We start from the raw sequence: 26,992 nt of genomic DNA, 5'->3' as shown, positions 1-26,992 counted from the left end.
TATTTATAAATATTGGGTGTACATTTTTTAAATAATATCATCTCAAAGAAATAATAATTTTGCATGAATCTAAAGTCTATATCATTTATCCTATTAAAAAATGTCATACATATCACTATTTCCCTACATATTACATTATATGTTTGTGAAATGACATTCTACCTATTACTTACCAGATGATGTGAATGAGAAGTGAAGAATTCAAAATCTTAAGGTAAACCTTAAACAGGAGAAAAATAATAAGAATTAATAATTAGCAAAAACAAATCAAGAAAAAGATATATATAAAACAAAAACAAATACAAGAAATATCTAGAAATATATAGCGAGAGGACAAAAAGTAAGAAATAATAATAGATCAAGAAATATATAGATTTAATGAAGTTAGATATTCATATTCCTAACTAAAGAGATTACATGCATTGTACCATTTAATTTAATTTAATTTATGTGTAGAAAAATGAAAAATATCTTGATACTTATAAAACTGATCTTGATGCTTAGAAAACTGAAAATGATTAATCGTCATATTGGAGGAGGTGTAACTCATAACTAATAATAAAAAAATTAACTTCTGTGTTGGATTAGTAGTTAATAATTAATTAATATAAATACTTTATAATATTTTAAATTAGTGTAGGAGTAAAATGGTAACCCAACCTTGCACTTTTGTGCTTCCCACTTTATATATTTTATCCCATTTAGATCTATGAAATTTACTAGAAAATTTTTATCACTTTTCATATAAGAACGACATATATCTTTCTCAAAATATAATATATAGTTGATTATTAAATTGACTAGAAGTGTATAAAGTAAAAATAACTAACTATTGCACAAATTCAATATTCAAACAAGGATATTAAAATAACACATGCTATGCTAATGTATACAAAGCAACAATGTCACGCCCCGAGCTACTCCCGAGACGCGGATACGGAACCTAGGACCACAAGTTATCCCAAGCTAACCCTGTTGGCATGATTATAAGCATACTAACGATAATAAATTGATGCGGAAGCTAAATCATAACTTATAATGAACAGATGGGGTATACTCATATGCTAAAACATGTGTGTGTGTGTGTGTGTGTGTGTGTGTGTGTCTGTGTGTGTGTGTGTGTGTGTGTGTGTGTGTGTGTGTCTGTGTGTGTGTGTGTGTGTGTGTCTGTGTCTGTGTGTGCGCGCGCGTGCGTGCGTGCGTGCGTGCGTGCGTGGGTGGGTGGGTGTGTGGGTGTGTGTGCGTGTGTGTGTGTGTGTGTGTGCGTGTGTGTGTGTGTGTGAAAAGTGATGAGTTTAATACAATGAAGTTACTAACTCAACACTAAGTTGAAACTAACTATGTCTGAAATAAGCCTCTAAACTGGACTAGAAATACAAGGACAAGCCCTAGCTAAATCTAGCAAAACTGAAACTAAAATACTAAATACTGAAAAGAAACTCATGACTATTGTCCCTGGAGAATGAGGACTCACCACTAAATCTGCTGAACTGAAGATCGGAAATTGATTGATGCATGAACTAGATGTTGAGAATATGAAACTATATCACAAGAAGATGCAGTGCACGTATGTATCAGTACTTTAAAGGTACTGAGCATGTAGGATAGAGTAAAATTGAAATAAAACATAACTGAACAAATACAAAAGCAAGTATAATAATCTGAACATGATATACTGAATTTCTAAGCTAACTGAATGCAATGACCAATTTAAACATGCTGAAACTGAATATACTGATAAATGGTCAATGCAGAGAGTCTGACTGAACTATGAGAGCTACTAATAACCGATAATAAAACCACATGAGCTAAATGCGGAGTCCAATGTATACGCCCCATCGAGAGGACCCAATATACCATGCCAAAGGTATAAAGGCATGTGGGACTAATTGGGTACACTGAATCCTAGTCCAACTCGGTATAATGCTACTCCCACGAATTTTATAATTAACTGATTATGACTGAGTTTTTGTAAATACTGGATAGCTCAAAACTGAACATGCAAACTGAGAATGCAACAATTAATCTGATAATTATGCATTTATAACTGAGGCATGTATATATGAAGTAACTAAAATATCTTACCTAGCGTGTGTAATTCAAGAACAAGAGAAATACATATTTAGGGTTCTGAAATTAATGCAATAAATTGAATAATAATATGATAATAGGATTTGAAACAAATAACAAATAAGTTCATGAAGTTTTGCCGAAGTTCTAGAAACCCTAGGTCTAATCATAATATGAGAATCAATAATCTGACTAAAAACTAGGGACGCATTGGGTGAAAGGAACCCACTAGTGAAACCCCAAATACCTGGTGATGAAATTCACGGAGAAACACTTAGTTTTGGGGCTGGAACTGCTTGAAACTTGATTCGTTCTTGAACTAGGGTTCTTGATCTTTTTCTCCTTTCTTGCTTCTAATTTTCTAACTTTTGATTTAATGATTTGACTTAGATAAGTTTTAAATATGTTTCTAGCTTAAACTAACTAAAATCTGATGATTTAGGGTCAAAATACGTATCTTAGCTTTTTAACAAAGTGGAAAAAGATCAAATGACCCCTGGGTAAGTTTCTGTCGGACCAAACAACAACCAGGACAAATGGTCCGTCATTTGATCGACGCCCTGTCGATTGGTCCGTAGGTTGGGCCTGCTCGACATGCCTTTACTAAAATAGGCATAACGTTTTACTCGAAGGTCTAATTTTAGCAAGGTTGGTGGCTATAGAAAACTAATTCAATTATTTATCTGTGGGTAGGTCATGGGACACCTAATTCATTTTGTTCTAAGAGTTATGACCATTTGAAGTTGACCCAATTGCATTTTCCCCTTAACTGTCTGCTAATTCTCACCTACGGCCAGACCTACGGACCGTGCTGGTCATCCGTGGCCCTTGTCAGAGAGTGGGGAAGGGGGTGTTGATCGACAGTCAGGAACCGTAGTCTCACCTACAGACCGTAGGTCCGTCGGTCGACAAAGACTTAACCAATTTTTCCTGTGCTGAGATTTTTGAGAGTTCTTGATCCCATCGACGGTTGTGCAGGACGGACCGTGGGTCAGGCTACGGTCTGTCGATGCCACCGTTGGTTACACTTGTAGATTTTTCTGTAAAGCTCGTTTTGTTCCTTTCGGATACGGGGTGTTACAAACAAACTATGATAAATTCTCAATAACAATAAAGAGTATTTTGTAATTCAACTTTTGACTACGTTCTTTCCACTTTTAGTATAACTAATTTCTGGGCACGTGTCTCGTGCTTAATATATACTTCCTAAAATGAAATATATAATACTCTATTTAAATATGTATATACTGAACAATTGAATAGTAATTCAGTTGAAAAGAGATTCAAATGAAATATATATTTGTAATGAAATAATATTCATCTGTGATGTAACAAAATGAGATACATGATTGGGAGTTATTCTATTTCTTCACGAAGATAGAAACTTTAGGTATGATACTAATAATGTTTTAAAATAAATATACATACTAAATTAGAAGCCAGAGTCCACAAAGCATCCAAATATGACACTAAATGAAACCAATAAAGTTGGATTTAAAATCGAACTCATGAAATATATACATACTTATGAATTTGGTTCATTAGCTACTCCCAAAATGATATTATTTGGAGCAAACTAAAATTATAAAGTTTGTGAAATAAATAAAATAAAAAATATTATCTATACACATTATTTCGTAAAAACAAGCCATATATATTTAAGCAGAAAACAGAAACTAAACCTGTTCAAAGGGGGGAAAATAGTATTACCTTATGCTGGAGGAAAACTCAACAAATAAGATGGAGATAGTAATAGCTTTTGTGTAGTCTAATAGAAGAGGAGTAAGAAAACGATAAATAAAATTTGATAAGGTAGTAACTGTCACGACCCAAACCGGGTTGCGACTGGCACCCACACTTACCCTCCTATGTGAGCGAACCAACCAATCTAACCTTAACATTTCAATATAATATCAACAGAAAGTAATGCGGAAGACTTAAACTCATTAAATAAAGATCAATTCATTAACTTCTAAAATTCAACATCTATTATTCCCCAAAATCTGGAAGTCATCATCACAAGAACATCTACGATCAAACGACTAACTAAGAGTATTCTAAAAGCTAAAAATACATAAGAAGCTAGTCCATGCCGGAAGTTCAAGGCATCAAGACTTGAAGAAGAAGATCCAGTCCAAGCTAGAAGCATTAGCTCACCCTGAAGATCCGATGTGACGAAGACTGGCTAGAGTTACTGTTGAGTCGAAGATGACGGCACGTTTGCTGCACTCCACAATTAAACAAGAAGAAAACAATAAAAGTAGGGGTCAGTACAAAACACGGGTACTGAGTAGATATCATCGGCCAACTCAAAATAGAAATCAATATATACCAAGTAATATCATAAAATCAACTATGATACTCAACATGTAGCAACAACAAATACTATATCATTAACAATTACCGTCAAGTTCACACATGAGGACTCAAGCCTTGATACCATACTCATTTGGTAATCATGTTCATTAGATTGAGTATATTAACATCTTTCAAGATTCATTATCTTTATTTCTCTTGTGTCGGTACGTGACACTCCGCTCCCTCATATTCATTAATCCTCTTGTGTTGGTACGTGACACTCCGATCCCCTAAATCTACGTGTCGGTTCGTGACACCCTATCCCCTAAATCTACGAGTCGGTTTGTGACACCCGATCCCCTAAATCTACGTGTCGGTTCGTGACACCCGATCCCTAAATCTACGTGTCGGTTCGTGACACCCGATCCCCTAAATCTACGTGTCGGTCCGTGACACCCGATCCCCTAAATCTACGTGTCGGTTCGTGACACCCGATCCCCTAATTCTACGTGTCAGTTCGTGACACCCGATCTCCTAAATCTACGTGTCGGTTTGTGACACCCGATCCCCTAAATCTACGTGTCGGTTCGTGACACCCGATCCCCTAAATCTACATGTCGGTTCGTGACACTCGATCCCCTAAATCTACGTGTCGGTTCGTGACACCCGATCCCCTAAATCTACGTGTCGGTCCGTGACACCCGATCCCCTAAATCTACGTGTCGATTCGTGACACCCGATCCCCTAATTCTACGTGTTGGTTCGTGACACCCGATCCCCTAATTCTACGTGTCGGTTCGTGACACCCGATCCCCTAATTCTACGTGTCGGTTCGTGACACCCGATCCCCTAATTCTACATGTCGGTTCGTGACACCCGATCCCCTAATTCTCCTTCCATCAATTCATCAAGCCTTCTTTCTTACCAAGGCGTCATCAATCTCATTACTTTAGTTCATCAAGCCTTCTCCCTTACCAAGGCATCATCATTAAAAAGAGATTAGGTTTTTATCAAGATTTGGGATTCAATCACTTCATCATGCTTGATATAATCACAATTATATAATCACGTTCATGCATGCATACAATTAAGCACATAGCAGGGTTTACAATACTACCAATACATATCATTCTCTATTAAGAGTTTACTATGAAAGCATGAAAACCATAACCTACCTCCATCGAAGATTTCGTGATCAAGCAAGCAATTCCTCAAGACCTTTGCTATCCTCTTCGTTTACCTTTTCTCTCGTTTGATTCTCCCTCTCTCTCTTGTTCTTTCTATTTTCTTTATTCAAACCCTCTTTCTTTTACCCTAATTAGTATATAATTAAGGATAAAAGATGGCAATAATGCCCCACGAATTAACTTAAGGTTACCTCTTTTAACCCCCAAGTAATTAGACTTATTAACATTAACCCACTAACTTTATAATTAAGGCAAGAATAGTCAAAAACGTCCCTTAAAACGTATCAAGAAATCCGACCCGGACTGGGATTGCGCAACCTGTGACGGGCCGTCGTGCCTGCGACGGTCCGTCCTGCAGGTCGTCGTAAAGTTCCGAGACCCAAATTTCCATCAAGGGCCTGTGACGGTTCGTCACAGCTGTGACGGTCCGTCCTGCCATTTCGTTACAAAGTTCAGCGAGTCGATTTCAGCACCCAAATTTCAGAATTTCTAAGTGTTTTGGGACGAGACACCCTCGACGGTCCGTCGTGCCCATGACGTTCCGTCGTGCCCATGACGTTCCGTCGTGGGTTCCGTCGTCTCAGCCTGTTTTTCCAGAAATAAAATATGCTGCTCAAAATGACTAAACAGGTCGTTACATTAGATACCAATTTACCCACCGTTCGTCCCCGAACGATCACAAGAAGGAAAACAAGGGCGAAAATGGAGTACCTGAATCTGTAAACAGATATGGGTATTTTTCTCGCATATCCGCCTCCTTCTCCCAAGTGGCTTCTTCAACCGGTCGATTCTTCCATTGCACCTTGATGGATGCAATCTCTCTTGACCTCAACTTGCGAACTTCTCTATCTAAAATAGCAACAGGCTCCTCCTCATAAGACAAATTCTCATCAAGCAAAACTGAATCCCAACGGATAATGTAATTTCCATCCCCATGATATCTTTTCAACATAGACACATGGAATACCGGATGCACTCCGGACAGCCCTGGAGGCAAGGCTAACTCATAAGCCACCTCCCCTACTCGCTTAAGTACTTCAAATGGACCAATATACCTTGGGCTAAGTTTACCTCGCTTACCAAATCGCATCACCCCTTTCATTGGCGAAACTTTCAACAAGACTTGTTCACCTTCCATGAACTCTAAATCTCTAACCTTTCGATCTGCATATTCTTTTTGTCTACTTTGCGCCGCTAGAAGCTTTTCTTGAATAGACTTCACTTTCTCTATCGAATCCCTTAAAAGGTCAGTACCCCAAGGTCTAACCTCGAATGCATCAAACCAACCAATGGGAGACCTACATCTCCTCCCATACAATGCTTCAAATGGGGCCATATCAATACTTGAGTGATAGCTATTACTGTATGAAAACTCCGCTAAGGGTAGGAAGCTATCCCAATGGCCACCAAACTCTATCACACATGCACGAAGCATATCCTCCAACACTTGAATCGTCCTTTCAGACTGACCATCGGTTTGAGGATGGAACGCAGTACTAAGGTCCAACCTAGTACCCAATTCCGCATGCAATGTTTTCCAAAACTTAGAAGTAAACTGCGTACCTCTATCTGATATGATGGATAGTGGAACCCCATGCAATCGAACGATTTCTGAGATATAGATCTTGGCTAACTTCTCTGCATTGTAAGTCACCTTTACCGGAATGAAATGAGCAGATTTAGTTAACCTATCAACAATCACCCAAATTGAGTCATACTTACCCATTGTCCTTGGAAGACCAACCACAAAGTCCACTGCAATTCTCTCCCACTTCCATTCCGGAATGGGCATTCTCTGAAGTGTTCCTCCGTGCCTTTGGTGTTCATACTTTACTTGTTGACAGTTTGGACACTTGGCAATAAAGTCAACAATATCACGCTTCATTCTACTCCACCAAAAGTGTTGTTTTAGGTCACGATACATCTTGGTTGCACCCGGATGTATAGAATACCTTGAACTATGAGCTTCTGTCAGAACAGTGTTGATCAAATCATCAACACGGGGCACACATACCCTTCCCTTGATTCTCAAAACACCTTCCTCATCGATTTGTGCTTCCTTATCCTCCACTCGCAATACCTTATCTTGTATTCCTCTTAGTTTCTCATCATCAAACTGTTTTCCCTTAATCTTGTCAAGAAAAGAAGATCTTGCCTCCACACAAGCCAACAATCCTCCCTTCTCATTTACTTCTAATCTCATCAAATCATTAGCTAGAGTGTGAACCTCTCTAGCCAATGGGCTTCTAGAAGCTTGCAAGTGAGCTAGACTTCTCATGCTTCCCACCTTTCTACTTAAAGCATCCGCTACAACATTCGCCTTTCCTGGATGATACAAAATAGTGATGTCGTAGTCCTTCAGTAGTTCCATCCATCTCCTCTGTCTCAAGTTCAAATCTTTCTGAGTAAAGACATACTGAAGGCTACGATGATCCGTATAGATCTCACACTTAACCCCATATAAATAGTGTCTCCATTGCTTTAATGCAAACACCACCGCAGTCAATTCCAAATCGTGGGTCAGATAGTTACGTTCATGCACCTTTAGTTGCCTTGAAGCATAAGCAATAACATTCTTCTCTTGCATTAGCACTGCACCTAAACCCGAATAAGATGCATCACAATAGACAATGAAATTCTTACCTTCCACTGGCAAGGTGAGAATGGGTGCGGTAGTCAACAAAGTCTTGAGCTTCTGAAAGCTTTCCTCACATTCGTCTGACCATACAAATGGAACATTCTGCTTAGTCAAGTTCGTCAATTGGGAAGCAATAGAAGAGAATCCCTTGACAAATCGGCAGTAGTAGCTAGCTAACCCAACAAAGCTCCTTATTTCTAACACGTTAGTGGGTCTTACCCAATTCTTCACTGTCTCAACCTTAGAAGGATCCACCATCACTCCATCCTTAGAAACCACGTGCCCCAAAAAGGACACTGCATCTAGCCAAAACTCACACTTAGAGAACTTGGCATAAAGCTTTTTCTCCCTCAACATTTCCAATACCATTCTCAAATGCTCTTCATGTTCCTTCTTGCTCTTTGAGTATACCAATATATCATCAATAAATACGATCACGAAGAGGTCCAAATATGGCTTAAAAATCCCGTTCATCAAGCTCATGAACGCAGCAGGGGCATTCGTAAGACCAAAAGACATCACCACAAATTCGTAATGTCCATACCTCATTCGAAAAGCAGTCTTTGGCACATCCGTTGCCCGTATTTTCAATTGATGATAACCGGATCTCAAGTCAATCTTAGAGAAGACACAAGCACCTTGTAATTGATCGAACAAGTCATCAATGCGAGGAAGAGGATACTTGTTCTTAATAGTTACCTTATTCAGTTGTCTGTAGTCTATACACATTCGAAAACTCCCATCCTTCTTCTTTACAAACAAAACCGGAGCACCCCAAGGAGATGCACTTGGTCTAATAAAGCCTTTGTTTAACAACTCTTGAAGTTGGGCTTTTAACTCTCTTAACTCCGCGGGAGCCATTCTATAAGGGGGTATTGAAATGGGGCGAGTACCCGGTTCAAGGTCAATACAAAAATCAATATCCCTATCTGGTGGCATACCAGGAAGATCTGCAGGGAAAACATCCAGAAACTCACGAACCACCGAAACCGACTTAATCGAAGGCACTTGGATAGTGTCATCCTTGAGATGTGCCAAGAAAGCTAAACACCCTTTACTAACCATTTTCTTAGCACGAAGAAGGGAGATGATACGCACCGGATTGGAAGTGTAGTCGCCCTCCCAAACTAACGGATCTGTCCCAGGCTTGGCTAACGTCACCGTTTTAGCATTACAGTCCAAAATCGCAAATTGCGGAGAAAGCCAAGTCATACCCAGAATTACATCAAAATCATCCATTTCTAAGATCTCCAAATTTACATAAGTGTTGCTCCCCACAAAGTTCACCAAACAAGACCTATACACCTTTTCAACTACCACAGACTCACCCACTGGAGTAGAAACACGAATAGGCATATCAAGTAATTCACAATGTAAATTTAGACCATTAGCAAATGAGGAAGATACATAAGAAAATGTGGATCCAGGATCAAACAATACAGAAGCCATGCAATCACAAACCAGAAGATTACCTGTGATGATAGCATCAAATGCCTCCGCTTCAGATCGCCCAGGGAAAGTGTAACAATGGGCCCTATCGTTCGTCTGTCCGTTACCCCTACCATGTTGTGATGTAGTGGCTCCAGTTTGCCCATCACCTCGGCCGTTTTGGTGACCACCATTACCTCAACCACCACGTCCTCCAGAATGACGGCCTCTACCATGACCACCTCTACCTCTAGCCATTGGGGGGTCTATAACTCTGTTTTGGACAATTCCTCCTAATGTGTCCAGTTTCCCCACATCCATAACACTCTCTGGAGTCAAGCATAGGTCTCTCAGAGAAGTGTTGACCGGTCTGAGGTGGACCCCCAACTACAGTCTGTAGTGAAGACTGAATGGGTCGACCTGAGTAACCTCCGGAACCTTGTCCTCTAGAGTAAGAACCATTAAACTCACCTCCCTTTTGAAACCTCTTTAATGTCGATGCCATGGTGAATTCATCTGGCTCCACTCCTTCAACCTCTACCACGAAATCTACCACCTCTTGGAAGGATTTTGCCGTAGCCGCTACCTGTAAGGCTGAAATCCGCAACTCTGACCTCAACCCCTTCACAAAAAGGCGAATCCGCTCTTGTGGACTGAAACATAGTGGGGTGGCATACCGGGATAATGCACGAAACTTAGCCTCATATGCATTGACCGACATCCTACCTTGCTCTAGGCTCAAGAACTCATCCCTTTTCCTATCCCTCAAAGTTCGGGGGATATACTTCTCCAAAACAAGCTAGAGAATGAGGCCCAAGTCATAGGTGGTGCCTCTGTTGGTTGACACTCAATATGTGACCGCCACCACATTTTGGCGTTCCCTTGAAACTGATAAGTCACAAACTCAACACCAAACCGTTTTACTATACCCATCTTGTGTAGTAGCTCGTGACAGTCAACCAGAAAATCATAAGCATCCTCCGATTCAGCACACTTGAAGACCGGAGGTTTCAATTTCAAGAACTTACTGAAAAGTTCATGCTGATCATTTGTCATTATAGGCCCAGTAGTCAGACGTGGAAATGTGCCTATGTCCAATGAGGCATCCATACGAGGAGCCATAGTGGCTGCATGTTGCACTTCTGAAACCGGAGGTGTTGGCGCAGAAAACACTGGAGGTGCCTGACCTTGATCAGACAACCCACTGAGATAGGCGAGAACCTGATTGATCATCTCCGGGGTAGGTTGGGGTGGCAATCCCTCATTCTGCACTTGTTCAGTTTCCCCATCCTCCCCTTCTCTTATTACTTCCTCAGTCGGTGGAGGAGTCACTGCCCTAGTATCAGATAGGCTAGGTGCTCGTCCTCTTCCCCTAGAGGACGTCCTCCCACGACCTCTACCACGGCCTCTTGCCGCTGCTCTTCCTCGAGCAACAGCCCCAGTAGCTTGCTCAGACGCACCCTGTCCCGCCGGTGCTGGTGTTGGTGTTGGCGTAGTCGTTGCTCTAGTTCTAACCATCTGCGAAAGAGAGTGAAGATGGTCAGATACCAATTTGTATCACCTAGATACCAATTGGATTCAAGTAGTAGCACGAAAGAAAGAAAGAATGGAATTTTCCTAAAGTCTTATAGCCTCTCAAATAAAAGTAAAGGCGTCCCCCTACCGTTCCATAAGACTCTACTAGACTCGTTCTCGTGTGATGAGACCAACGAACCTAATGCTCTGATACCAAGTTTGTCACGACCCAAACCGGGTTGCGACTGGCACCCACACTTACCCTCCTATGTGAGCGAACCAACCAATCTAACCTTAACATTTCAATATAATATCAACAGAAAGTAATGCGGAAGACTTAAACTCATTAAATAAAAGACCAATTCATTAACTTCTAAAATTCAACATCTATTATTCCCCAAAATCTGGAAGTCATCATCACAAGAACATCTACAATCAAACGACTAACTAAGAGTATTCTAAAAGCTAAAAATACATAAGAAGCTAGTCCATGCCGGAAGTTCAAGGCATCAAGACTTGAAGAAGAAGATCCAGTCCAAGCTAGAAGCATTAGCTCACCCTGAAGATCCGATGTGACGAAGACTGACTAGAGTTACTGTTGAGTCGAAGATGACGGCACGTTTGCTGCACTCCACAATTAAAAAAGAAGAAAACAATAAAAGTAGGGGTCAGTACAAAACACGGGTACTGAGTAGATATCATCGGCCAACTCAAAATAGAAATCAATATATACCAAGTAATATCATAAAATCAACTATGATACTCAACATGTAGCAACAACAAATACTATATCATTAACAATTACCGTCAAGTTCACACATGAGGACTCAAGCCTCGATACCATACTCATTTGGTAATCATGTTCATTAGATTGAGTATATTAACATCTTTCAAGATTTATTATCTTTATTTCTCTTGTGTCGGTACGTGACACTCCGCTCCCTCATATTCATTAATCCTCTTGTGTCGGTACGTGACACTTCGATCCCCTAAATCTACGTGTCGGTTCGTGACACCCGATCCCCTAAATCTACGTGTCGGTTCGTGACACCCGATCCCCTAAAACTACGTGTCGGTTCGTGACACCCGATCCCCTAAATCTATGTGTCGGTTCGTGACACCCGATCCCCTAAATCTACGTGTCGATTCGTGACACCCGATCCCCTAAATCTACGTGTCGGTCCGTGACACCCGATCTCCTAAATATACGTGTCGGTTCGTGACACTCGATCCCCTAATTCTACGTGTCGGTTCATGACACCCAATCCCCTAAATCTACGTGTCGGTTCGTGACACCCGATCCCCTAAATCTACGTGTCGGTTCGTGACACCCGATCCCCTAAATCAACGTATCGGTTCGTGACACCCGATCCCCTAAATCTACGTGTCGGTTCGTGACACCCGATCCCCTAAATCTACGTGTCGGTCCGTGACACCCGATCCCCTAAATCTACGTGTCGGTTCGTGACACCCGATCCCCTAATTCTACGTATCGGTTCGTGACACCCGATCCCCTAATTCTACGTGTCGGTTCGTGACACCCGATCCCCTAATTCTACGTGTCGGTTCGTGACACCCGATCCCCTAATTCTACGTGTCGGTTCGTGACACCCGATCCCCTAATTCTCCTTCCATCAATTCATCAAGCCTTCTTTCTTACCAAGGCATCATCAATCTCATTACTTTAGTTCATCAAGCCTTCTCCCTTACCAAGGCATCATCATTAAAAAGAAATTAGGTTTTTATCAAGATTTGGGATTCAATCACTTCATCATGCTTGATATAATCACAATTATATAATCACGTTCATGCATGCATACAATTAAGCACATAGCAGGGTTTACAATACTACCAATACATATCATTCTCTATTAAGAGTTTACTATGAAAGCATGAAAACCATAACCTACCTCCACCGAAGATTTCGTGATCAAGCAAGCAATTCCTCAAGACCTTTGCTATCCTCTTCGTTTCCCTTTTCTCTCATTCGATTCTCCCTCTCTCTCTTGTTCTTTCTATTTTCTTTATTCAAACCCTCTTTCTTTTACCCTAATTAGTATATAATTAAGGATAAAAGATGGCAATAATGCCCCACCAATTAACTTAAGGTTACCTCTTTTAACCCCCAAGTAATTAGACTTATTAACATTAACCCACTAACTTTATAATTAAGGCAAGAATAGTCAAAAACGTCCCTTAAAACGTATCAAGAAATCTGACCCGGACTGGGATTGCGCAACCTGTGACGGGCCGTCGTGCCTGCGACGGTCTGTCCTGCAGGTCGTCGTAAAGTTCCGAGACCCAAATTTCCATCAAGGGCCTGTGACGGTCCGTCACACCTGTGACGGTCCGTCCTGCCATTTCGTTAAAAAGTTCAGAGAGTCGATTTCAGCACCCAAATTTCAGAATTTCTAAGTGTTTTGGGACGAGACACCCTCGACAGTCCGTCGTGCCCATGACGTTCCGTCGTCTCAGCCTGTTTTTTCAGAAATAAAATCTGCTGCTCAAAACAACTAAACAGGTCGTTACAGTAACTTTATAAAGTGCAAAGAATATGAAAAGGGTATTAAGTATTTAACTGATTGAAGTTTAAAAGACAAAACATATGAATATTGTAATATAAAAAGTTTGATACATTAGTTAAATGATCATGACAAAGTGATTATTTTTAATATGATTGGAGATATTTTTGTAATTGAACTTTCAAGTATGGAGCTTCTTACTTTTAGCATAATATATATATATATATATATATATATATATATATATATATATATATATATATATATATATATATATATATTATGCTAAAATATATATATATATATGTATGTATGTATATGTATGTATGTATTATGTGTTCGCGCGCGCGTTTGTGCGTGCGTACGTGTGTGTACGTCTCATAATTAAATTAAATATCCATATTGTTATAGATGATATATTATTAAATTAGATAGTTTAACTAAGAATTAATATAAGAAAATGTAAAAGTCATCCACATTTTTATTAAATGATACAACTTCATATTTAAATTAAATACTTTGGGTGCACATTTTTAACTTTGGGTGCACATTTTTAACTTTTTTTGTTCCCTCTTATAGTAATACTAGTACTAGTATATAGGCACGTGCGTTGCACGTTTACTTCATAATGATGAATAAAATGATAAACGATTTAACTTTTAAAAGAACGTTTGTAGTGTATAGTTAACTGAACTTTTTTTTGCATGTAGTCCTCCCTTTAATTGAGAGCCAAAATGACAATATTAGTATTTTTACAATTAAGAATTTGTTAAAATATATTTTACATTTTTTTTGTTTAAAATTAATAGGAGTAGTATTTGGTCAAAGGATAAAAGATTTTCTAACTTCTTTTTGGGTATCATTTTTTTTACTTTGGCATTTGGATCTCATGATAATTTTAATGAAAATTGTCAAAAAACTTTAGATTTTATCCACAAGCACAAGTAAGAATGATTCTTTAAAAATATTTAAAATTTCAGATGCAAAGATGTAATTTTTAATAATTTGAAATTAGAACATCTTGTAGTCGTTAATTGTTTTACATGCCTTATAACACTAATTTTATGATTTTGTCTCATTTTTTAAAGCAAAAAATACACCCTTCAATCAAATATTCTTAAAACAAAATTACAAATATAAAGAAAAAGTATCATATATAGGAGCAAGTTTAGCATAAGGCTATCAACGAAAAATAGAAAAATTCTAAGACAGTCTTTTTCCTTTTTTTTTTATAATGCAAATTGAAACAAATTTATAATAATAAACATTTAACTTTTGACCATAAAAAAATTAAAATCTTTGGAAAACAAGTTAATGGAAGGGATATTCAACTACATAAATTGAGGGGTATTATCATAGTTCTGATCTCAACAAATAAGTAAAAAAAATGTAAATACATCACGCTTTGATATTCTAGTAATTAAAGTGTTATTCATTCCTATAATCTCATTATGCCTTGTAATCGTGACACAAATCCTCTTGCCTTGAAATTTTCTTCACTTGATTAAAGTTTATGTAGTCTTCCACACACAAAAATTGTATCACATTAAATCTTTCTATGAAAATAATATCAAAAGATTTGTATTTATAGGAAAAAGTATAGCCTTGGAATATGAAGATTCACTTATAAAGTTTAAATGTCAAGGGTTACATAAATTAAAGACAAATATTAATTAAGAACATAAATTAATTTAGAAGATAAACCACATACATGTATCTATTTAAAGGGTAAATAATTTCAAGAAAATAAACTAAATTAGATATTTTAATTAAAAATTATTCTAAAGAAGTTCAAAAGTCATTAACATTTTTATTAAAATAATGTAATTTAATATTTAAATTAAATAGTTAAATATTTTTATAATATTTTAATTTATAATAAGGGTAAAATCGTGATTCAACTTCTAACTTTTTTGGTTCCCTCTTATAATAATATATGATATCATATAAACAATATAAAATCAACCCCACATAATAAAACCTATAAACGAAATTACTTAAAAACCCCAAAATGAGGTAGCCCTGTCAGGCACCACGGCCAACTCCACAGCTCGTGGTAGTGCTCGTGGACCTCTAGGCAGTGAGCTACTTTGCCTTCCCAAGCCCCAAAATGCTAAGACATCTTCACAACCAACTCTACTGTTCGTGGTCAAGACCACTGAGTGTGGAGTGGTCCGTGAAGTTTGGGGAGGTAACTTGGCCAAAGTGTCTTACCTAATATGCCACAAAGTGACTTTCACAGCCACTTCTACAGACCTTGGTCAAGGCCAGTGACGTGAAGTGGTCTGTGGAGCCTTTGGAAAGTGCTTAGCCAAGGGTGGGAACCTTGGCCTTTGGCTTAGGCCTTTCCTTCCTTGGATTGGCACAAGCCATAGCACCCTTAACCAACATAGAAAAAACCTTTTAATATGTGCCTTGACGTTGATTCGCTAAACTCCTTAGCTGGGGACAATATTACAAGACCATAAACCTCATTACAAACTCAACACAGGTCGTTAAGATCTAGTTTCACTTATTCATTTTATGGGTCATTTCAATTATACATATGTGAAAACCCAGCAAAACTACTTACTTTATCATATTCTTTATTATTCATCTTGACATATGTAGGGGATTGTTGAAAAAATAAGATAATATCTCAAAAGAAATGTTTTATAAATAAATTATTAATTATCATATTAAACTTTATCATAATTTTATTATATCTTTAAAGGTATATTTTATTATATTGTTTAATGGCCTAACAATTTTTTGTCATTAATCACATATAAAAAAGAGAACCCTTGGCCTGCCTACGTGGTGCCACCACAAATCAGAATTTCCTTTTAATTTTTTTAATTTCCAAAACTAGCATTCTCTTTTCATAAAAAGTTGTGACTTTTATGAAAAGTTATAACTTTTATGAAAAGTTGTGACTTAAATGAAGAGTTGCGACTTTCACATAAAAAGTTCTAACTTTTGTGCAAAGTTGTGACTTTTATGAAGAGTTGTGACTTTTATGAAAAATGTTAACTTTTATGAAAGGTTGTGACCTTTTCAAAGGGTTGTAACTTTTCCAAAGAGTTGAGACCTTTCCAAGAAGGCACAATACGAATTTATTCACACTATCTTTTGTTGTCTATAAAGAAAAGGATTTTCTTCCACTATTATTTGTAGGTGTTTTTCCGCTCTAGGGTAGTCGAATTCAAATACATTAAGGAAGGTTCTTATGAAGTTTGTTTCATTCATCAAAGTTTTATTCCTCCTATTTCATGGATCCTAACATTTACTTCAAGTCATAGCGATTTATGTAATAGTAACAATTTCTTTTTGCTATGTGATTGAAGCATTCTTGAGATGAGAATTACTTGTCAAATAACTGTTGGAGAGAGGGTTGAAAATAAAGAAAAGAAAATAATGGGTCAATAAGTCTTAAAGTGCAAAGTTCTCAAGGAAATGTAAGTCATTATTACGTAGTTTTCCTACTTGCCCCCTAGCCTACATTACGAACGGTTAGAGTCCTACTTGATTATGCTCGAGCATGCTTAATTAGTGGAGATATACATAATGGGCAAGCCTATTTTCTTTGTGAGTGTGAGAGTTGTTCTTGATATGAAGTCCTTAATTTATATTAATCTTTTGAGTTGAGTGTGTGGACTATTTCATTTTGTGAGGGCACTTGCTTCATGATAGATAGATGACTTTTTAACTTTCTTTGATGAGAATAGGCAAGCAAACTTACATTTAATGACTTCAAAGTCCTTCCTTGAGGTTAGTAGGTTAGAGGTTTGTTGTGTATTTCGATATCTTGTTTATGAGCGAAAATTGGACTTGACGGTTTGAAATTCCTACATGACCTAATTATTTGATTCAACCAAAGTGATAATATTCACAATTTAATTTTTTGAGATGGACTTTAATGTTTGCTCGAGGACGAGCAAAAGTGTAAGTGGGTGTTGATGTGAGACCAAAAATATACTTTCATATCACTATTTGTCTCACATTTAGTATTTTTATTTTTCCTTTTTTTAACATAAATTTTATGGATTGTGCTACATAGTGTAGTTATTTGTAGGAGTAAATTGGTAAGAAAAATGAAGAAATTTGAAAATAAAATGAATTAAAAATGAAAAATTATAGAAGAAAATCAAACAGACAACTTAATGGATTAAATTTAATATTATAATAAATAAATATATAAAGTGCAGTTGTACAACAAACAGCAAAATCCAAAAAAATACTCACTTCCATTTGGCACAAGAGATGCATGAAATTGTTGAAACTCAATTCCTTTTTGGTTTTGATTTTGGTTTCTCAATTTGTTTTGGACTAAGTTATTTATTTAGAGTTTTTATCTCTATAAATAATTCATGAGAATTATATTTGGGGATTATCAATCAGAGGGCATTAGATACAAAGTTGTTAATTCTTAGGGTTTTTTTCTTCTTCTTTTTTTCTTGGACATTAGTATCTAAAGGCCCTTATTATGGGGCTGTAGCTATGGGTAATTTTCGGACATCAATTGTTTTGAATTAATGATTGATTATAGTTTAAATTACTTTTGTATTCTTGTTTAAGTATTTCTTGACTGGCCATCATAGAGATTAATCTCTTGTTTACTCTTAAACTCGAGAGTAAGGCTGGGCAACGTAACGGGATGTACCGGTACCATTCCGGTTAGGTTGTCTATGGGACGGAACGGGACATCCCGAACCGGGACACGAAACGGAACGGAACCAAGATTTGGTACCGGTGTACCGCTACCGGTTTATCCCGGTTCCGGTCTGGTTCCGATTTATTAATTAATTTATATTATATACTTATAAATTATATTTATATTTTATATTAAATAATAAATATTACCCAAGTAACCCAACTACCCCCTATTAGTATTACATTCGGGACTTAGTTGAAATAAAATTCTTCTTAGAAGGTGGTTAAGTAACTATGCACTCTACTAGAAGTAAACTGAAATTGCAATTTATAATACAAATTTAAATAAATTAAATTGATATTTTTTTTAATTTGTGTAATTATATTAGCCATATTTTTATTCAATTTTTTAAAATTATAAATTTAATTTATTTAAATTACAAGTTATAAATATTACTTATAAATTACAACATATTAATAAATAACAAGTAATAACTTAAAATTAAAAAATTTAATTTATTTAAATTACAAGTTATAAATATTACTTATAAATTATAACATATTAATAAATAATAAGTAATAACTTATCTTCAAAAGATTTAAATCTTGAAAACTTAATTAGACTTAACTTGCAAACTTAATAAGTAAAATTTTTATAAATAATATCTTTAAAATAACTTAAGTAAAAAATTAGATTATAAATTTAAAAACTATTAATTTAAACTTAGAAAAATAAAGAAATATTCATATCAAAATTATTTTTTGAAATAACTAGATGCGTCGTCTCGTTTATTCCATCTCGTTCCATTCAGCTCCGTTCCGATTTCATTCCGGTATATAGAAAGACGGGACCGAATCGACTATCCATCCCGGTAATTCTGGCTCGGTTCATCCCGGTATCGGTCAACTCATCCCGATCTAGTCTGATACCGGTTCGTTCCGGTCTGTTGCCCAGTCTTACTCGAGAGACACTACGGTAGATAAACAAAAGGATACCGAAATTAAACTAAGTTTATTTGTTTTTAGGAGTGACGTCCGGGCAAACACTACGGATGAAACATAAATTCTCGCCAATTAGGATTGCTATCCCCGCTCAACGATGTAGTTAGAGACAACTAATCAGAGTAGGCGATTAGAGGTCAGAAGATCATGATCATAAATTCAACCTGTAAATCAGTAATTTGATAACTGTAGTTAATTCACGCATGAGATGTGATACATGAAAACCTATGCATGTCGAAGCCTTGGAATTTTCCAACCTATGTAAGTAATCTTTTTACTTAATTCATGCATTATTCTCTTTACAAATAAAAATTAAACATTTTTTGTACTCTTAAATAAATAATTAGACTAATAGTAGACCGAAAAGTCCTTTGGGTTCGATAATTCGATTCTTTTGAGAGTCACTATATTACTTGTGAGATCACGTACACTTGCGTGTGCAATTGGGAGCAACACTTCTACTCATGGAGAAAATGAAAGAAACAATTGTTGTATTTGAATTTCAAACAGTTGAAACTCGAACTATTCATAGCATCAAAAACTATAGAAGGCGAGTCTTCTTAACTACCTACACCTAAGATTGGTTCTTTCCCCTGACTTTTTAATTAATATTGATTGAAATATAATGTGACCTAGACTTGCTTCTTTCCTCACAATCTTGAATGTGCTTATGCTGTCCAATAGCTGAAGATATCTTTTTCATTTTGAGATTCTAATACTAAAAAAGACAATATATTTAGTTTCTCAGATAAATGGTGCAATCTATTGCTAAATTAACAATTTTTAGTTTCTTTAGTTTCATTTTATCATGATATTCTGTTCCCTAGAAGTGCATTTTTCATATTTAAAAAAATATTACAAATATAATATATAATGTACAGTGGGCATTCCTATAATTGAGGCACTAAGAAGTTGAAATATTTAAACGTAAAGCAGGGTGTAATTATGTCAATTTAAAGAAATCACAATAGTGGACAAACTAAAGGTAAAACTCAACATGTTCTCGGAATCACTAGAAACCTCGTGTCTACTTTAACAAATAATGAAAATGAAATCACATCTCTTCATCGTTGTGTACGAATTTTATACGATAAGTAACAATCCAATCTGAATAAGTATTATCTCTTTGATGAATTTTGTCTTTGTTACTTTCTAATCAATGCATATCACCAAATCATCCTATTGAAAATTTAAGGTGTCAAAATTGACGTGAAAAATTGAATTTCTACAAAAGCTAATGATCGTGCCCAAGTCAGTGTTGAAGTGTGTGACCATCTCATCTAAAATCTTAAGCCGTTAGAGAGAGCACACTTTTATTACTTAATTATATTCTCAACACGCCCCTCACGTGCAGGCCTAATTCTTTTTCATGGTCAAGCACATGAAAAATCTTTTTTTTATTTGGATTACGGTGAGATTCGATCTCAGGACCTATGCCTGCTAGATACCATGTTGAAGTGTGTGACCATCTCATCTAAAAGCTTAAGTCGTTAGAGAGCACACTTTTATTATTTAATTATATTCTCAACATTTAGTTGCCTGAGTGATAGACCGGGGCTATTGTCGTAGGTGATCAGTGAGTATTGTCCTCACAAATCTCAAATGCAATGTGATTAATGTTAAGGTGTGGAGTCATAACGCCTAGCAGCAACTATAATGCAAGTTATTGGTGAGGAAACGGGAGGTACAATTAATGATTCGTAAAGGTTGTCTATGATAAAGCAATTATTGTGCAATGTAATTAGATGTAGCAATGAATTTAGGAATTCTAAGACAATAGTATTTGATGGGGTCTCTTATACGGAGAAAAGGCCTTCACAAGCTAATGTTTGTAAACCAAGATTATGAATGTGTTGCTGGTGAAGGATTGGATGAAAAGAGAGGTCTAATGTGAGTGTCGTTAATTGGTAAGATAAGGGTTACTCCATTGTGACAATCCAACGCAAGGTACAATTAATGATCCGTAATGGTTGTCTATGATAAAGATATTATTGTGGAATGTAATTAGATGAATCAATGAATTTAGGAATTCAAAGACAATAGTATCAGATGGGTTCCTTATACGGAGAAAAGGCCTTCACCAACTAATGTTTGTAAACCAAGATTATGAATGTGTTGCTGGTGAAGGATTGGATGAAAAGAGAGGCCTAATGTGAGTGTCCTTAATTGGTAAGATAATGGTTACTCCGTTGTGACAATCCAACGCAAGGATAGACCAATACTTCTCTTTGATACAATTTTTACATTGACTGATTTGCAATATGTGTTTTTCCATGGCAATGTTGATGCTAAAGGACCAGTAGCTACCTTTTTAGTGTATAAGAAGGCAAAATTGATAGTTGTAATTGGTTCTAGAAATTATGGTGTCAAGTTATATGTTTTACCTTGTCAATGTCAGCTAATGAAATTGTGTTAGCTACGATGGTGGTGTACATATATACCCAAGAATTCACCATCCTGTAATATGCAGTTTTGACTTTAAATTTGTAGTCTTGTGAAAAAGCTGCAAGTTCATTGTGTGATGTTGTTTTAGAGCTTGATGTGTGATACTGTGAGATCTCTCTTTCTGTGTGTGTGTTTCTTCCTATTAAATCCTTTTTTGATGTGCAATTGTTTCTAATATTGAAAGAATATTTGTCTACCAAGTATTCGAGAGTTTTACTCTCTGCTTAAGAATAGTGGTTTGTCAACAACTTAGATTTGTTGGGAGTTATGATGGGCATCTCCTTCACCATCTGTCATAGTCCATCCCTCCTTTTAAAGTTGATTAATTAACAACCCAGAAATAGCACAAGGAAGTGAACAAAGACAGAAACTTCCCCGTTTTTTACTTTTAAGTAAGATACTCTTTCGTCTTTCCTCTTTCCTTCAGCCATCAAATTTGGGATTCTCCTACATTTCATTGAACTTATTTCATAGGCTTACATATCTCATCATTACTTATCCAAATTATGTTTACTTTGACTTTTGAAAGTTTGACTACAACTTTGTTGTGAACTCTAACAAGGGTATGTACACAAAAGTAAAAGACATTACTTTTGAAAGAAAGAATAATATTTACATTTCTGTTCTTCCTATTGAATGCACTCCACTTTAAAAAAAAAACTTCATACTGATCAATGTCATTCTAATTAATTTAAATTACTTATTTGTCCAGTCGCTTATGTCATTGTCATATAATTTGCAACATGTTGGTGAGCTTTTGGATCCTGCCCTATCCTAAATGAGTCATTCCCCTAGAGTTCCAAAGTGATTCTCACACTCACTGCAGTCTTCTTAAGTCGAAAGAAGCTAAGAAAAGAAAGATGAAATTAATGAAATAAATGTACATTTTTTCTTAACTAACTTTATATTTTCATTTTGAAATGACTTGTGTTAGGAAACTGTTTTCCGATATTTTTACGAATGTCACAACTAGTTATTGGGCCGAAAAGAAGCAAAAAAACTAGAAGGCCTTTGCAAAGGCGATTTGGGAACCAGACCCATTTAACAACTAGTTAAAAGGATGACGGATGAGGAATGGTTAATTGTTGAGAAAAATGTCTAGTCTTCTCATCCCTTTCTTTGAGTTCTACTTCTCATCCCTTTCTATTTAGTGTGTTCTTAAATCCCTTTTAGTTCTTAAATTGCTTCGTAATTTCAATTACGAGTTCGTTAATAGATTTATCGGTTGTTTGAATTTCAATTATGTTGGTTTTGCTATTGGGTTAGTTAAATTAGTGCTTTCATTGATTCCATCTACCACGGTGGACCTATCTCAAGTCCCTATCATGGGTCGCTTCAGTGGTGACAATCCTCTAGATTGGGTGATTCAGACAGACAAGTATTTCATCTTCTACGACATATTATCGGAGCATAAACTTTCCTGGGCTTATTTTAATTTGGATGGAAAGGCTTTGTGATAATACTGTTGGCTCTTCCGAAACAAACAACTTGGGGGGTTGGAATCATTTTGTAGATAAATTGTTTATTCGTTTCAAAATCAGAAAGATCCTCACAATGGATTCGCTTTCCTCCCGCAGTTTACCACAAAAGATGATTATCAGTCACGGGCTGCAACTATTTCGTGATGGAACACTATCCCTAACTTGCCCTCGCCTCAGTCGTGGAATGCGCACCAGGTGTCCAATGAAAAGTCAAATAAGACTTCTGATATTGTTGTAGATGTTGAGAATGTAATAGTGCTAATCAAAAGTGGCAGTGCTGAAATGTTGGTTACTCAAGCAAAAGAGAAGATTTTTCATTCGATTTCGGATGAAACCAAAGAGGAGGTGGAGTTCCATGTTTCACAACACATTAGTGAACCACTTATAAACAACAACAATGAGGCACACAAGATGTTTGTGTGAAAAATGAAGATAATTTTTAATTTTTTGGAGGTACAAAAAATATTTTAGATATATAGTAGAACTTTCTAGAATTTGGTAGAATAAATATCTTTAATATTTATAGTTAAGAAAAATCTATTGCTCTACATAATTAGATATTTATAGTAAAGTATAGAATAATTTAGATTCTTGTTAAATAGTTAGAAGATAAGGTTATCTAAATTTTTCTTGTAGATCTTTCTAGAATAATTTTTAGAAGCATCTCTATACTAGTATAAATAGGGGTGGTCATAGTCATTTGTAATCAACCCAAACCAAATAGTCTATCAAAATTCTCTTATTCAAAATATTTCTTCACCTTTCTAGTTTCCTCTTCTTTAGTTGAATCTTCCGATCTTATTTAACGATCTTGAGCTAGGAGAAGATTTACTGATTATACTTTTCTTCTGCTATTCTCTACAGTTTGATGGATATTCTTTAGGATGTAAGGATGTTATTCTAGAATCACACAAGGTGCTTCTGATTACCACAGATACTATTGAGGAAAATGACTATGCTATTGATGTTGATAATGAAGACAGGACTGAGGAAGAAGAAGAAGAAAAGCTTTTAATCATTGAAAATAAAATAGGACAATCGGCTTCGGCATTTGTGGGAATACTTCCATTATGGATTGATTCTACATTTTCTAGTTTCGGTGACTTTGCCATGTTTTGTATGCTACATAAATTTGGGATAGCTCGATGTTTGGAGGAGTTCTCTGAAATGCTTTCAACTTGTAGATATGACCATCTTACTAACAGAGGTATAAATGATCACTTTAGTAGACTTGGTCGTGCTTCACTTATCTTAACTTTCCAATTGTTTCCACCTGATCAATTCGGATTAGCGTTTCCATTTGATCCTGGCTCTCGCTCACTTACGATGTTCCTTAGAGTTATGAGAAACTATGTATTTTGTGTCGCCTCAGACAACTTGGATCATAATAAGTTAATTATGTCAAAAACTTGGATCATAATAAGTTAATTATGTCAACTTTGTGGTATTCTTGCATTTGGGTTGGTAAAGGACAAGAGCAATTTCTTCCTGGTATCTTGTTGCCTAAGTTGAGAGAGTTTGGTAGCACGGTGAAATTACTGGGGTTGCTTGGGGCATTTGTTGCACGATATTCAGAGCAGTCTCCCTATATTCTTGTCAAAAAAGATGATGTGCTCTTGTTCACTGTATTTGGTATAGTTCATATATCGAAGATAACTTTGCTTATCTAGGCTTTGGTCCTGGTCCTTATTTTGCTTATGATATATTTGCTGAGTTACTTGGTAAGACAGTGGATGTATTTCACCAGCAGTTCTATCTTGATGAAGAACTTGCACCGCAAAAAACTGACCAACAGATTGCCTCACTTTATCACCTAACTACTACAATGAATCAACATTGTTACATTGATAGCATCTTTGTCGAGAGTAATTTCTTGCAAGCAAGGTTCATATTTCAGCTTGTTTGGATCCTACTGTTGACGGAGCACAAGCTTAGGCCAAGCATAACTACTGATTCAAGTTTGGGCTCAATTATGTGTTATATAGTGCAACTTATTCATGGACTGAGCTACAAAGATCTATTGAGAATTATCTTGATTACATTTTTATGGAGTATGAGTGTGGCTTTCCAGTAAAAGAATTCCATTCTCACAATATCAAATCTGGGAGCGGTTAATAAAAAACCAGGTGAGGGCTACACAAAGGCAGAACAAATGGATGGTTGATGGTTGTCCAGGAAGTATACAAGATCACATTTTATAAATTTCCAACATTGCACAGTTTGTCTTGACTACAATTGGTAGGAGCGTGCTACTAACATTGTTCCTTACTCAAACCTTGAGGTCAAGGACGGGAGTATTGTTATGAACCCGCCTGCCGATACTTGTCACACAACTAGTTTTTGGGCCGAGGAGGAGCAACAAAACTGGAAGGCCTTTGCAAAGGCGAATTTGGGACCCATGCCCATTTAACAACTAGCTATGGGGAGAAGCAACAAAACTGGAAGGCCTTTGCAAAGGCGAATTTGGGACCCATGCCCATTTAAGAACTATCTAAAAGGATGACGGATGAGAAGGAGCGCTTTATGCAAATTGTTGACAAAATATCTAGTCCTTTCATCCCTTTCTTTGAGTTCTATTTCTAATCCATTTCTTCTTAGTGTGTTCTTAAATTGCTTTGTAATTTCAATTATGAGTTCATAAATAGATTTATCGATTGTTTGAATTTCAATTATGTTTGGTTTTGCTATTGGGTTTGTTACAAGTTGCATCTTAACAATTAGTTCAAATTTTATAGGTAAATAAACTCATAAACATTATCAGAAGTTAACAGGACTGTCAATATTCACCCTTTTTTTTATATACTACAATATGTTGGTTTTTGTTGTTTTAATTTGTCGAAATCCAAATTGAAGAAGAATCATCAAATAATTAGTGGTAAAGACAAACAGAGAAGATGAGGTATCTCAATGACTTATCTACGTCTTCACACTCCATCAAATATGATTTTATAGAAATTCAATGGTTATAGGATGAAATTGAATCTTAAAATAGGAGTATTAGATGAATCATTATAGATAATGCATATAGTTGACTCTAATTAATTTTGAATTGAAGTAGTGATGATAGTAACCATTTTGTGGACATAAGTCCATAAGACTTGGATGATAAAATGAAGTGTCACTTCACTTTTACGTATGCAAATTAAATGTACTCAGGAATGAAATGTAAACCTACTATTTAACTACTAAAATGACTTTCCAAGTAAATAGGCGAATCAGTGGCCGAAAATTGAACTTGTGTCAACAAGTCGTATAGAAAAGAACTAAATGGTTTTTGTTGCTGCAAAATTTGTTCATTTCTTTCTAATTCTTATTCGTCTCATGTTATAGTGAAGAAAACTCTGGTAGAGAGTAGAGAAGATCCACCGTAGCAAAGGCAGAATTGTGTGTTTGCTCTCTTTTCTATTTGGCTTGACACATAATTATGTGTGTGTGTACTCTGCCTTTACAAGGTATAATAATTGTTCCCCTTTTCATTTTCCAGTCATTCATAACACTGCCAATTCTAGTGGTGGTGCGGCAACGTATTAGCAGCGTTACAATTTGGAAAATGCAGTAAGTATATATAAATGTATTCATACTTCTTTTTATATATGTAATTATGAAATTCATACTAATGTAAGGTAAGGCTATGTATAATAGGTCCTTGTGGCACCTTTCTCTAAATCTTTCACATAGTGTGAGTTTTAGTGCATCGGACTGTCCTTTTGCCTGCTTCAATCGAACGACACCTCATCAAAGCCCATCTATATATGATTTTATACGAAAAGTTAT

The 26,992-nt window shown here is 36.3% G+C and overlaps 2 long non-coding RNA genes across 2 annotated transcripts; both read left to right on the top strand.

Moving 5' to 3' along the window:
* The first annotated feature begins 22,503 nt into the window (after nucleotides 1-22,503).
* LOC101251767 (uncharacterized) lies at nucleotides 22,504-25,887 on the top strand. The gene is made up of 2 exons (XR_011220582.1): nucleotides 22,504-23,671; nucleotides 24,083-25,887. It is a non-coding gene; the product is annotated as an uncharacterized lncRNA (long non-coding RNA).
* Nucleotides 25,888-26,410: 523 nt separating this feature from the next.
* On the top strand, nucleotides 26,411-26,884 carry LOC112941337 (uncharacterized). Its single transcript, XR_003246441.2, has 2 exons — nucleotides 26,411-26,602; nucleotides 26,703-26,884. It is a non-coding gene; the product is annotated as an uncharacterized lncRNA (long non-coding RNA).
* Nucleotides 26,885-26,992: the final 108 nt, after the last annotated feature.

The sequence above is a fragment of the Solanum lycopersicum genome, chromosome 4, assembly GCF_036512215.1.
Source record: "Solanum lycopersicum chromosome 4, SLM_r2.1".
In the NCBI taxonomy this organism is placed as follows: domain Eukaryota; kingdom Viridiplantae; phylum Streptophyta; class Magnoliopsida; order Solanales; family Solanaceae; genus Solanum; species Solanum lycopersicum.
This window is presented reverse-complemented; position numbering and strand designations above follow the sequence as displayed.